Genomic DNA, 12774 nt, shown 5'->3' with positions numbered 1-12774 from the left:
CTGCATATCAAATCTTACTGAAGTAACATTTAAAGTAAACGTACTAATGATACACAGTTGCCAATTTCAGAATACCATTATATTATAATTATTGATGCATTCTTGGAGCTGATTTATTTAAACATTATAATCTGCTTTGTAGCTTATCTAAAATAATGCATCACAATTGATTAGTTTATCCATCGTATCTTTCTTTCATCTTTTCAGGTAGTAGAAAACTGATGAGTAGAGTACACTGAAAAAACTGAAGCATTGACTTTAATTACATGTTTTACACATTTCACATCACTGTAGGTTAGTTGAAAGCAAGGTCACCTATTATGCAAAATCCACTTCTTCATGTCTCTTCTACATCAACATGTGTCCTCTCTTCTTCATGTCTCTTCTACATCAACATGTGTCCTCTCTTCTACATCAACATGTGTCCCCTCTTCTACATCAACATGTGTCCCCTCTTCTTCACGTCTCTTCTACATCAACATGTGTCCTCTCTTCTACATCAACATGTGTCCCCTCTTCTTCACGTCTCTTCTACATCAACATGTGTCCTGTCTTCTACATCAACATGTGTCCTCTCTTCTTCATGTCTCTTCTACATCAACATATGTCCTCTCTTTTACATCAACATGTGTCCCCTCTTCTTCATGTCTCTTCTACATCAACATGTGTCCCCTCTTCCTCATGTCTCTTCTACATCAACATGTGTCCCCTCTTCTTCACGTCTCTTCTACATCAACATGTGTCCCCTCTTCTTCATGTCTCTTCTACATCAACATTTGTCCCCTCTTCTTCATGTCTCTTCTACATCAACATGTGTCCCCTCTTCCTCATGTCTCTTCTACATCAACATGTGTCCCCTCTTCTTCACGTCTCTTATACATCAACATGTGTCCCCTCTTCTTCATGTCTCTTCTACATCAACATGTGTCCCCTCTTCTTCATGTCTCTTCTACATCAACATGTGTCCCCTCTTCTTCATGTCTCTTCTACATCAACATGTGTCCCCTCTGTGTAAAGAGACTCTGAAAGATTCAGGAACAAAGATTCTCTCTTTTTGTCCTGATCCATTTCTATAAAAACCTGTCTGAAAATGAGCTGATCAGATTTTGGCCACTTTATGATGTAATAACGATGTTGTGGCTTGTGTAACCATTAGCCAATCAGCAACCAAGGTAACCCCCCACCCCCCACCCCTTATCACCTGAATCTCCTCCTAGAGCACCACTGTGTTCTTTTTAACCAGATATCTCTCAGAGGGGCGTGGGGAGGGGCTCCTTATTTTCATCTAACGTAACAGACAGAGAATCAGCACTTTGGAAACAGGGCTGAAACAGAGGGGATTATGGGATGCTGCAATGATCTGTTTGGTGTTTAGAGCCAAACACTTCAGAGACATGTTCTGTATATATCTGAGACCTATACTATATTGATGAAAAACAGTATAATAGGGGACCTTTAAGTTGAACCTATTTAAATGTACGATTATTGCTTTCAACTAATACAGTTGTGTGAAATCTGTTGACAAAATACATTTAATTAAAGTCAATGCTTCAGTGTTTTCAGTGTAAGACAGAGCACAGTAGAGACTCTTGTTATTCCCATGCCTCCCAAGCTGACCCTGCTGTGGATCCACCTGTTCGCTGCGCTCAGAGCTGCTTCCTGGTCCGGATGTGGGAACGTGAGAATATGGATGACTTTGCAAGGAAAACAAGTTACATTTTTTTCTTGTTTTTTTTTTTTTTTAATCGGAAGAGTCCGGTCTTATTTTCCTCCGGATGGGTTTTGTGGTGGAATGTGGCAGAGCTGAAATATCCCGGAACAAAGGAAGTGATCGCTTTCGTGTTTTTGTTGGCTTCATTTTCTGGTGTTTAGCTGTTTCAATGTGGTTTTTGGGGCTTCGTGCTTGGTGGGCACACACAAAAAAAAGAAAAAGGAGAGAAACACTTCACAAACAGCCTTTCTTCTGCTGTTGTATAACCGTCATTGCTCTAGTCTGTTTATATCACAGAAGTCGCCCAATTTGAACAGTCGAAAACACAAATGAATGTCTGTGATATCTGTGATTTGACTGTAGAGACGCAGGGATTATTAACTGAATGGATCTATAAAATATATAAAATCAAAATAAATAGGGTACAGTTCAAAGACAACCTCATGCTCTAACTTTGAACAATTTACCTGCAAAAAAAGTGCTTTAGATAATGTGGATAAACATTGGGCTTCTTTACGACTTGTCTGATCGTCTGGCCTCTTCAGCAGTTTCTTTGGTAAGCACAATGTTTTATAACTGATGGAAACGACAGATAGTAAACCAGAAACAATGCAGACAAGTGTAACAATGCTGTAGATAAGATATGATTAATCTAAAGTGATAAATCAGATGAAGAACCAGATGTTGAGGTAGAGCCTTAAGAGAGACACTGAGGGAGTGGAGTTACTGCTGCTGGTGGTGGTGGTGGTGGTGGTGGTGGTGGTGGTGGTGGTGGTGGTGGAGTAGGGAGGAACAGATTATGCAGAAAATCAGTTCCAGGGGAAGTGTGTTTTAATGCTGACTGCGTTCCTCCTGTTGAGGCTGTTATGTTAATCTGTGTCCCTTAACATCAGTGGTGGAAGAGGGGAAATGCACCATGAAAAGCTGCAGCTCCGGCCAGCAGAGAGGGGGGAGAGAAGGTAGGCTCAGCGACCACAAATATCAAGAGGAAGACAACAACTATTGTACATGAAAATGAGTCAGTGTTCGACAGGTGATGCTGAGACTAAAATGCATTTCTTCCTACAATCTGTAACATGTTGGTTAATAAAAACATTAGATGTAACAAGTTCCAATCAATAGTAAGTGTAGTTTCAGTCTTATAAGAAATAAATCACCTCTCAAAATATTCATGGCAGAAGGAAACAGAATGACCTCGTTGCCCAATATCTGTCATCGTGCCACAACCTGAGGGACAGTGGATAATCTAGATTCTAGATGCATGTACACACACACACACACACACACATTGATAGGTAATTGGCGAGATGCTTACTAAGTTAATTGATGTGTTGCTACATACGATCAATAGCATTTAAACTGGAGATAACTGCATAGGATGTAGGTTAAATGTGTCAAACTTAACTTTTTGTTAATGTTCATATTCCAGTTTATAGTGTTCTGCCCAAATATTTGTACTGCTTTGGTGAGGTTGTTCTTACACCTACATGCCGATACAATCCATTTTAATTAGAGATTGGGGGAGACATAGGGAGAGGAAGGAAGAGAGGAGGATACCGTGCAGAGGAAGGACACAGGAAGCAATCACAGCAGGTTTTGTATCCCTCAAATGCAAACCCTGCTACTCTACTCTTAACATCTTATTTTCAGAGTGTGTGGAATCCACCCACCTCCACCCACACACACACAAACACACCCACACACACACACATTTCAGCACCACACCAGATTTTACAGCTGGATGAAGAGCATCAATGGGAGCAGTGAGCGAGCGGCCAGACAATGGAAACGCCGTCCAGCCCGGCACGCCAACCCAGGATTTCAGACCCCTTCAGACCCCTTCCGGCTGCACAATAAAGAATGACACTCTTGTATGTACCAGAAAAAGAGAGCATGTTGGGTAATCTCACAATTCAGACAAGTGGTTTTAGTATCAGTTGGTGGGCAGATATATTTGTTTTTGAGTCATTGTGAGTTTACTTCGGTCAGTCTGAGCTTAAAAAAGCAAACGGAGGCGGAATGAGCGGTGCCTTCAAACGAGAGCGCCACCCGGACATCAAACGCTCTGAATCTGACCCGATCCTCTCCTTCTCTGTCGCTTGAGCCTGCATGGAAGCTGTCAGGCCTCGTTAGCAGAGAGACGCCCACCGCCAGCCTGTCTGCCGTCCCAACCGTCTGACCGTCTGACTCTGAGCAGCTTTCTGTCTGACATCTCAACCCTCTGTCTGTTTCCTGTTGGTCTGATCCTCCACACACAACTTGCCCCTGAAGTTGAGACGTAGTGGGGGCAAAGAGAGCATCAAGGCCCCCAACAAGCTCTATTTAGACATCAGGATTACTGAGAGTCTACACGTCTTGCATTGCAGACTGAAATACCACATGTTTCGACTGCAACTTGGTTCAATTAAACCACACAAAAGAAGTGTATTGCTTAAAAGGTTTAGCTCATTTTAAACTATAATGCACTTATGGCTCATCTGGAGGGAAGCTACCTGCAGGTTTCCTGTTGCTCAGAGATATATTATCCTTATGGTTTATTGCACTTATTGTAATTAGCTTTGGATAAAAGTGTCAGCAAAATTAAAAGTATTGTTTCATAATTAAAGGTGGGGTAGGTAAGTTTGAGAAACCGGCTCGAGAAACACTTGTTGTTATATTCCATGCTCTTAACATCCCGATAGCAATGAATATCTGAAGTGCTTTGACAACAAATCCATTAAAAAATGTCATCTGTGGAAGCCGTACTGTAAAAAGCACGACCAATCATCTGAGCCGGCCCGGCTAAAATAACTGGATGGCCTACCTGCCTGTCAGCCTTCCATCTGTGCACAAACTTATCTCGTGCCCTCATTGGTCATGTGCGCGTTAGTGTGTGTTGGAGGAGGGGCTCTGTAAGGAAGTGGCAGATTTTTTCCGGCTGTGTATTTTCAAATTCTAGCTCACTCAAGCTGGTTTCTCCGAAATTACCTACCCCACCTTTAAGGCTTTGGAAAAAAGGAAGGGCTGGCTATATGTTGGGTTTGGGTCCCCTGAAAGCGCCACTAACTCCCCAGGAATTTTTGGGGGAGCTCTCAAAACTTAATCATGATTGTTTTTGCATGAATAGACACTCAATGCACACTGTGCACATTGTGCGATATATTTAAAGTGAAAGTCATCTTTATTTGAGCCTGATGTTCATCCTTTTTTATACAGGGTCTTGTCAGTTAATACAAATTAGGTTAATATGTAACATTAGGTTCATCCTCTGAGCACCATGAATATCTAAACTCAATGTTATCCATTATTTAGGAGCTGAGGTATTTCTGTTTGTCATTAAGTAATTCGCTGACTTACAGGATGACAACAAAATATATATTCCTCATTAAGAAGAGTTTGTTAGCAACACCTCTTCATGTTTTGCTCAATACATTAAACTGTGACAAAAGGTCACTGTTCCACCCACCTTACACTTCCTGCAAACCCGCCCTGAGTCCTGTGATCTCCTGAGGAGACGAGCCTTGGGGATCCCCTCATCCTTCCTGTCCTCCTTTCTCTCCGTCCCATCATCCCTTCACTTCCTCCTCCTCTTTGCAGGGGGACGTAAGCCTCTTATCAACAGAGTGGATCACAAACCTTCAAATGTACTGCTTTCACACACTGAAAAAAATGAAATGTATTATGTCAACAAAATCCATGCAACTGTATTTAGTTAGTTGAAATAAATCATATTAACCTCTTAAGCCCCAAGGACACCCTCGGCGGGTCCTTTTTTTCACGACACTGTCTCAGGGGATCTTAATATTTAAGAACCTATTAATGTGTTATACCAGATTAACGGGAATAATCTCAGCTAACTGACGATACAAACCATTTTTACCAAAACAAAACACAAGTCTCATAAGAAGCATCTAAATGACCCCTGAGCACAGAACTCAAGATAAAAGATACCCTTATTACTTATCGTAGCTGCACATACAAGATATCCGATTAAAGCTGAGGTTCCACAGATTATTTAGGTATACAGTATCTTCACTGAGTGATCCGGACTCGAGACAGGGGAAGCAAACACAGACATCACAACATGTACCTTTACGTAGCTTTTACGGGAGATTGTATCACCGTAGCTGTCAATCTGATCAAAAGACGTGTTCAATGGCATTAAAACGAGAAAAAACGTGGCTGAATCGGTTAATCCATAGGTTGATAATGTTTCTGTGGAATATTTTTTTTAATTTATAATCCATAATTCAATTTTTATATAAAAATCGGAGAGTAAAAGTTAGCTGCTAATGGTAGCCACCAGAGTTATCGCTTCCGGTCTTGGCTATGCGTCAGTCTCTCACACACACACACATTACCAAATAAGGACTATGTGGGAGTTCCCCTCGATTCCATTGGCTCTGACGGTTAGAAAGAGATGTCAATCAGCAAAATTGAGCAAGGGGGGCCAGAGATAGGTCAAATCCACCCAAATGACCCCAGAAGTGGGTTTTTTTGCTAAATCTCTCTAAAAAGGTCAAATTTCACTTTTGTTGCATCAATACAGGGTACTTATTATATGTTGTAGTTTGGATTCCTAAAGCTTTTAGTCTACCATCCCATCATTCAAGGGTGGATTTCACTAAGTAATTTTTTTTTTTTGGACGGACACAATAATTTACATTTTTTTACTGTGTTCAATCTGAATTGACTTTAAAATAAAAACATCTATATTGATTCTGACACTTCTACATCCAACTCACAGATGTAACCTTGCTTTGGGAAAAAAGATTATTAATTTAACCCTTTTAGAAGGGAAGATATGCATGGTCATTTGTTCTGGGAATGTCATTTTTGAGCCTGAGACCTGAAAAACAGGCTTGGGGCTTAACAGGTTTTAAGTTTAACCTAATATTTTGTATTTAAACCTAATATTATTGCTTTCAACTAACCTAACACAGTTATGTGAAATCTGTTGACATAAGACATTTAATTAAAATGAACGTTTCAGTTTTTTCAGTACACTTTTGATCACTCTTGTAGGAAAATAGATGCTTTTTGGTAAGATAAAAAATATGTGTTTTGAGAAGTACATTTACAGTATTTCACTCGAATAAGGGGGGATTCTCAAAAAAATATTGTTCTATAAAATCAAAGGGACCTTAATGTTGCCCATCCTTCAATGCTGGTAAAGTTGAAAAGAAAAAGCCTTCCTCCTGGAGTATAAATCCAGCCTTACAGGTGGCTCAGTCTCGCCCCGGGGAGTTAAAATCATTCCCTAGGAGAGTAACGGAGGCAGACAGAGGATGTTTTTGTGCTGAAGGGGAAACAAGAGAACCGGCCGATTATCAGCACCAAAGGCAAAAGATCCCTTCATTCTTAAACCCCCCCAGCGAGGCTCTGAAGCCTTGCATGCCCTTTCATCCCTCCTGATTTAAAACACAAAAGATCCTCATGAGTGCGACACTGAAAGGGAGGTGGAGAAAATCCTTAATCTCTCTCTTAATTGCTCAAAGACAGAAAAACTTCCAGATCATCAAATATTTTCGAGCTGTTTTCAACAAAATCAAGACAAGATCATTATAGAAAAGTTTTTTTTTACATTCGTGAACAACTGCTTAGCTTTTGTAATGGCCTGAAATGGAAAAATACTACTTTGTAAAACACTCCAAAAAAAGAAAACACGAGGACGAACCAGAGCTTCACAATTTCAGCAGATTTAAGCTAAATAAAAGCCTAGAATTTGAGTGGAACACGATTTGAAGGGGCTGCTAGACCACCAGGGGGCCCTCAAACAAGCAAGCATTTTGTTCTAAATACCTGCAGGCTTTTCTCTAGGTTTTCATCAAACTGTGTAATACTCCTTAGCCTAGAAACTCATACCCTCCTTCCCCCAGGTGAGGGGCACAGCTAGCGGACATCCGTCGACTATCATCCTGCGGGGGTTTAGGGGAGGGCAGTGACCCGTAACTCCTTAAACGGCCAGAGGTCAGCCAAAACAGAGGTGTTGGATTCAGACCTGCAGCCTGCTGAAAGGAAGCCATTGTACTGTAGACTCTGGAAACCTCCTCCCTCTCAGGATCCCTGTTTTCACTTTCTCTCCAGGCTAATTGTCCTGAGGAAAGTAACCGTCAAATGTACTGCAGATTGAACCACACTGAGTAACACTGGGACTACTGTATATTAAAGCAACCGCAAGTTCTATTATTCTTTTTGTCCTTCAAAGTAAACGCCAATAAATTGCATGTGTTGTTACTTGTTTGTAGTTTTTATGCCTTAAAACAGACTTAAAATCAATGGGCAGATAGCGTTATATTTATTCTTTCAAGGAACTTAAAGGTCTCTCAAGGACCGACATCTAAACTGCAAGTAGGTTTTATTGCTGCGTAATTATATTTCCAGCCTATACTCATATTAAAGAGAGTATTGGGAAAAATTGCATCCATTTAATATCAGGACTTTGGATGTAGCAGTATCAAGATTTAGAAATACTCTATAGCAAAAGAAGAGTTTTATTTGTTGTCTTTTAATAACAACAACAAAAAAATCCGTCTCCCTTAGCTGCTAAAAGTTTCACAAATACTAATAAATCCTAGCTTATTTAAAATAACCCTGCGTCAAAGTATAATCACAATTTTTACAGTGTTTTAGATTTTAACTGCTTAGTTTATCTTTAACAATGTATATATTAATGTACATTTGCTGCTGTAACTAAATATTTCAAGTAAATGTAGTAAAAGCATACAATATATATATATATATATATATAACAAATGTAGTAGAAAGGTAGAAGAATAAAGTAGCATGTGAATGTAAGTTTTTTGTTATTTCTTTTGGTGAATCAATTCTTTAAAAGTCTCCTATGATACTGTTTATCATCAATATATTATAGGTCTCAGATATATACAGAACATGTCTCTGAAGTGTTTGGCTCCAAACACCAAACAGATCATTGCAGCATTACCCATAATCCCCTCTGTTTCAGCCCTGTTTCAAAAGTGCTGATTCTCTGCCTGTTACTTTAGATGAAAATAAGGAGCCCACGCCCCTCTGAGAGGGATTTGGTTAAAAAGAACACAATGGTGCTCTAGGAGGAGATTCAGGTGATAAGGTGGGGGGGGGGTTACCTTGGTTGGTGATTGGCTAATGGTTACACAAGCCAAAAAATCGTTATGACATCATAAAGTGGCCAAATTCTGATCAGCTCATTTTCAGACAGGTTTTTATAGAAATGGATCAGGACAAAAAGAGAGAGAATCTTTGTTCCTGAAACTTTCAGAATCTCTTTTCACAGAGGGGACACATGTTGATGTAGAAGAGACATGAACAAGTGGATTTTGCATAATAGGTGACCTTTAAATACAGCCCATGTTGATGAAGTTAGCACCCCCACCATCCACAGACTCTCTACTCTCCTGCTGTCTCCAGGCCACGCTGGTCGTGTTTACTGCCTGCGATCTGCTTCACATTGAGAGGATCAAAGCCTGTGGGGGGGGGGGGGGGGGGGGGGCAGAGAGGCAGTAATGTGTTTCCACAGGGGAGTCCTCTCCCTGGGAAAGTGCAATAGGTTAGAATATCAATGAGACGTGCCTGAGAGCGTAGCCGCTCACCTGTTGTCCGACTGTGGCTTTGGCTCTGAGTCTCTGCGGTCTGGAAACCTCTCAGCTCTGTTTCCCAGCAAACATTATGACACTGAATAAATCATGAAAACAGTACAGTGAGTCCGCAGGAGGAAAAGCTTGGACAAGTTATCATGACTGTTTCACATTCAGGCAGTGGTGGAGGAAGTATTCAGGCCCTTTGGATCACTTTAAGTACTAATACCACAGAAAAACGGTACTGTTGAGAAGTGATCCCAACTAGTGCTTGCTAACCCCGTCCTGCTAACACACGCTAACTGCTAATAATCACACAGGCGTCGAAAAAACTGCAAATGTCACTTTGAATTTAAGATTACATTGACTCTATAACGTTAAACAAATACTGACAACCAAATTGAGTTTTCACACAAACAATTATAATGTCCTCACGTACAGGGCTGTCCCTCCCTACAGGCAGATCACGCAGACTGTGTGGAGCCTCACCTCGCGGAGGGGGCCTCATCTTGCGGAGGCACCCCCCGTCCCCGTCGACGCTCGCGAAACAGAGGGCCTCATCATCTAACTTTGCGTGGGGCCTCAAGTTGGCCAGGGACGGCCCTGCTCACGTATTTGAGAAGTGATCCCGACTAAAGCTGGCTAACGCCGTCATGCTAACAGATGCTAACTGCTAATAATCACAACCTCAGCAACAACCATCGTCACAGATTCAAAATACTATTGAAACTGCAAATTTCACTTTAAATTTACATTTATATTACTCATGTATGTCATGCAATTCTTAGATATTTATCCATCTTATTTAATTGACAACGATTGACCTTTTTTAGAAGGTTGATTCTGTTTTGTGAATAAATACTGTAATGTGTTACGGCGATGTTCATTTTGCAGAATGAAGATAACTCTTACTTACATTTCTGAATTTTAAACTGTAATCTTTTGGATATTTTGTACACATTGTTGGCATGAACTTTCATTTTTTTAGCAAAAGGCTCTGAGTGGAGGTCAAACACTCTGCATCTGGTCAAATAAACCAATCGCAGCATGTCAGAGGCAATCATGAATACAGTTGTGTTTAGGACTCTTGGGTCTCTGCTAGAAATGAATCTGAGACAGGAAACAGAAAGCGGAAACATTCAGTTTATCCAGCTGTTTTCTCCCTTTCTCCCCTTCCTCCTCTAGTCTATCTGTTTCTGTCTCACCCAAACCCACATATCAAGTGTCAGGGGAGAAGAGGAAGAGGAGGAGGAGGAGGAGGAGGAGGGTTTTCAAACAGGTGTCCGCCTGTTGGTTGGTCTGCTACAGGTTTTACCTCGTGCTCTCAGCTGCTCTCTCAAGCACACTCACAAACACACACACACACACACACACACACACACACACACACACACAGTCACACAACCATTTGCCCATCTGTCACAAGAATTAGAAGTAATCCATAGGAATGTTCAGATGTCATGGAAGGAGGTTTGTGTGTGTATGTGTTGTTTGTGTGTGTGTGTGTGTGTGTGTGTGTGTGGTGTGTGTGTGTGTGTGTGTGTGTGTGTTGTGTGTGTGTGTGTGTGCGTGCGTGCGTGCGTGCGTGCGTGCGTGCGTGCGTGCGTGCGTGCGTGCGTGCGTGCGTGTTTTCACTTTCACTGGGGTTGTAACCCGACCGCCCGGCCACCTGCAGCAGACGGCTGAGAAACCCAGAGGAAGAGAGTACGTTCTCTCTCTCTCTCTCTCTCTCTCTCTCTCTCTCTCTCTCTCTCTCTCTCTCTCCTCTCTCTCTCTCTCTCCTCTCTCTCTCTCTCTCTGTCTACTAAAGCAATGTACAGAATGTAGGGGTAGACAAAATAATGTAAACACCTAATGGAAAAAGACTTACATGTGTTTTCAGATACATTTACTAAAGCTTAACAGTTTGGAATCAGCTGCAAGGATAACAAGTGGCTCTAATATTATTACTGCTTATTCATGAAATAAAAACTTAAGGATGTGTTTCGACTGAAAGAATCATAAAATCACAATTTGCTAATTTGTCTACTTTATTCTGTAATTGCTAAAACTGTTTCTTCTTTTCTCCCTTTCTGCGCCATATTCCTATCATTCAGAAATAATGTTGTGCAAATATTTATACAGTGCAGCTGCACTGTTTAACACATCTTAGGAAGCACTCAGACATTAAGGGTTTTTCTCTAAATAATTCGTACTACCATTTGCTTTTTATTATGAATAGTTGCCAACTTATTTACATTACCCTCAGCGAAGATCCATTTGTTGTTAGGTAGGAATTGCCAGGTAGAAAGAGACAAGTCATTATACATTACCCGAGTATTGTGCTTAGCTATTTATTTAAAAGAATATATTGAAAAAATGTTATTGCTTAACAATGTAAATATGGTTTTTAAAAATCTAATTATAAGAAAGAAATATTGATTATTATTAGTTACGGACGTAAATGTAATACAATTGTATTTGCGGTTACCTTATCTCAATAACACCACATACCGGCATCATAAACACACACACACACACGCGCGCACACACACACACACACGCACACACACACTCGTAGAGACAAAGTGATGAAACTATCAGAGAGCAGACAGAACTACACACACACTTCACCAAACACACCTTCAGCCGTCAGGTAGCACAGGAGGTGGATGTCGGTGTTTCCCACCTGGCCGCCTGTCAGCAACAGAGTGGCTTACTGACTGATGGCTGATGGGAAATGGGCCTGTTGCATGCTGGGGGAACGAGCTGATGACAGTCTGATCTGCCGGCCAGCTTTGTTTCTATGTTTCTTCCCTGCAGGTCTGCCGTGTGAGGGCCCCTCACACCAAGAGAAGAGAAGAGAAAGGAAAACACCGAATTCTCAATGAGCCGTACTGGTTGTTAGTGTTACAAAAGAAAACGCGGGTTAACTGTCCAAGCAGTCTCAAAAATAGATTTACTCACCACAGTGTGAGGTGTCTGGATGACTGAGACTTTAACTTCAATTCCATGTGAAGTATGCCCTAAATTATGAGTATAATGAGTCCTAAAATAAATGGTTAAATGACTTGGCATTTTACCACTTCCGGTTACCTCGTCTCAAAGTCATTGTTTTTTTGTACTTGTTTGAGGTATAGAAGGTCTGTGGGTAAGTAAAGCTTACACAATTTTCACATTTTGTTCTACGATATAAATACGTCAGTAAATACTCCACTGGTGAATGCTCTTATGTGTCATAACAACAGTAGTGGAGAAAAAAATACTGAACGGCATCTTAGTGTTGTTGATATGCAGCCACCTGATGTAGTTTGTTTATAGCTCTTTTTGTTGTTGTTTTTGCTGATTGCATTTACACTTCAAGGAAGCTGAAGGAGAAATGGGGCGAAGCCTGCGAGCTAGTTCAGGCAGTCAACTCGAGCACCAATGATACATTAACACGTGGCGCGTCTCTCTTACATCCAACCAAACACATTCTCCTTAACTTGCCGCTCTATTTAAGCTGCCAGGTGTTCCTGCCTCTGCCTC

The sequence above is a fragment of the Gymnodraco acuticeps genome, unplaced genomic scaffold (genome assembly GCF_902827175.1).
Source record: "Gymnodraco acuticeps unplaced genomic scaffold, fGymAcu1.1, whole genome shotgun sequence".
Taxonomy (NCBI): Eukaryota; Metazoa; Chordata; class Actinopteri; order Perciformes; family Bathydraconidae; genus Gymnodraco; species Gymnodraco acuticeps.
Note: the sequence above shows the minus strand (reverse complement) of the source record.